This window comes from Humulus lupulus, chromosome 1 (genome assembly GCF_963169125.1).
Source record: "Humulus lupulus chromosome 1, drHumLupu1.1, whole genome shotgun sequence".
NCBI lineage: Eukaryota > Viridiplantae > Streptophyta > Magnoliopsida > Rosales > Cannabaceae > Humulus > Humulus lupulus.
Window position 1 is genome coordinate 27677364 of NC_084793.1, and position 2650 is coordinate 27680013.

Sequence of the window (2650 nt, forward strand, 5' to 3'; positions counted from 1 at the left end):
TGGATTTTTCTATCAATGATATGCATTTTTCATCTATTATTGAGTGTTAAAGCATATTACACTTAGTTCTTCATTATGCAAAAAAATATGATATTCTTTGATTAAATGTTTTTCATTAAATTGTTTACATCTAATTCTTAGAGCATAAGTATCATATTTTGCCTAAACATAATCTCTTTGATTTTTTGTAGTTTCATTAGGTTGTAACACAACTAATGCTTAGAAATTATATCTTATAAAAGTGAAGAAAAGTCCTACCTTTTTGAAAGAGTAACTTGTGCTTGAATAGAAAATATATTTTGAAAAAAATATATAGTGTGATTTATTTCAACTATATTAAAACTTGGGAATCAATATACTTATAAATACTATTGAACTTGCATTTTGTGGATTCTAAAATCTTAATAATCTTATTTTATATATCTCATTTGAAAACAATTTTTCTATTTAATCTTAAATCTTTTTATTACTTGTGTTTTATTTTTCTAAAACAAAATCTCATCAAATATTTGGAACTAGGTTAGAATATTCTTGCTTTGTTTGAAATAGTTTCTTTTGATGTTAGTCAACTCCCATTGGTTCGACCTCGTACTTACATGAACATTATATTCCGAAACGATTCGTGCACTTGCGAGCTTAAATATTAAAACACCCTCTTTTGGGATCAACAAATTTTTGGCGCCGTTGCCGGGGAGTTGCTAGAAAGAAACGGTCTTTCTACAAGGTAAGTAACATTCTTCTACTAGTTATTTTTTATTTTTTTTATTTGCACAATTATCTTTAAAAAAAAAAGTAAAAAAATATATATATATCTATAAAAAAAATTGAAAAAAAAGAGTAAAAATAAAAAAAAAAAAAAAGAAAAAAAAAGAAAGTTATATATATATTTATTTATATTGTTATATATTATATTATATATATTATTTATATTATATAAATATATTTATATTGTTATATACTATTTATATTATATAAATATATTTTTATATATTATTTATATTATATATATCTTGGTAGTTGATGGCATTTAGTGCCTCCTAAATACTTGATAGTTGAGTGCAATTTTTGCCTCCTACATACTTGAGCAATTTATCTCCTCTAGTGATGGCATTAGTGCCTCCTAGCTTTTATTTTATTTTATTTATTTTTATTTATCTTAGTTGATGGCACTAGTGCCTCCTAAGTTTTATTATTATTATTATTGTTGTTGTTGTTGTTGTTGTTGTTGTTGGTTGATGGCATTAGTGCCTCCTAATTTTATTTTTTGTTGATCATTTAGTTGATGGCATAAGTGCCTCCTAATTTTTATATAACTATTTACTATTGCTATTGTCATTTTATTTTATTTCTTCTTAATTATCGCATTTAGTTAGTTGTAATTTTATTGTTTAAGAAAATACTTGAAAAAAAAAAACTAAAAAAAAACAAAGCTTGTTCTTTCAACATAAGCAATTTTTGCTTAAAGGAAATTTGGCAAAGTTCCCATCCACGCTTATTAATTAACCTCGGGGAGTTGTTATTAAGTTGTGAGTAAGTGGAATCAAATAGGCCTGGGAACAAGTTAAACCAAAAATTAAAAAAAAAAAATCATAAAAAACATAACAAAAAAATATATATATAAATAGTATAATCTTTTCTTGTTATAAGTATGCTCTGTGGTTGCGGTTCTAACTGATCTTCCACATCAGAAAGTTGTTTTCTTGTGATTGCTTGTGTTACTTGGTGAAATTTGTGATATTGTATGCATCAGTGGCGTCGTAATTCAAAAAATCGTTTGGTGAAAAAATTAGTGTCTTTACGTGAAATTGAAAGTGTTTTTGAAAATTTAAGCATAATGGAACAAGAACCTAATGTTGTGCAAGAAAAAACTCTTCTTGAATACTTTTCACCCATTTCATCTAATGCTCCATCATGCATTGTTTTGCCCACTACTAATGCTACTCATTTTGAACTTAAACCATCAATCATTCAATTGTTACCATCATTTTATGGTTTAGAAAGAGAGGATCCATACATGCATGTAAAAGACTTTTTGGAAATTTGCTCAACCTTTCGTTTTCAAAATTTTTCAGATGAGTCGGTTAAACTTAGGTTGTTTCCTTTTTCCTTAAAAGATAGAGCCAAAGCTTGGTTAAACTCACTTCCAACTGGAACCATAACTACTTGGGATCAACTTTTTAATAAATTTCTTGCTAAATTTTTTCCCATGTCCAAAACTGATAGTTTAAGAAGAGAAATCTCCGAATTTTATCAAAAAGATAACGAAGAATTTTATGAATGCTGGGAAAGATTTAAAGATTTATTATTAAAATGTCCCCACCATGGTTTTGAAAAATGGAGACTTGTGAAATATTTTTATGATGGTTTAACCCCTTCAAACCGACAAATGATTCAATCCATGCATACTGGAAAATTTTTAAAATTGCAAGGTCAAGAGGCTTGGGACGCTCTTGAAGAATTGTCTGTTAATTCACAACAATGGAATTACTCTGAGCCTAGGTCTAGAGCCAACCCTTCATCGAAAAGAGAAGGAAAATATGAAATAAAAGAAGAAAGTGATTTAAGAACATCATTTGATAAATTAGCAAGAAAAGTAGAAGCCTTAGTAATAAGTCAATCTATGAATTCTCATGTGCAACCTAAAAAAGAT

General features: G+C 27.2%; 1 non-coding gene across 1 annotated transcript; it reads right to left on the reverse strand.

The window, feature by feature from the left end:
- Nucleotides 1-2221: 2221 nt before the first annotated feature.
- On the reverse strand, nucleotides 2222-2328 carry LOC133813678 (small nucleolar RNA R71). The gene has a single exon (XR_009884683.1). It is a non-coding gene; the product is annotated as a small nucleolar RNA R71 (small nucleolar RNA).
- Nucleotides 2329-2650: the final 322 nt, after the last annotated feature.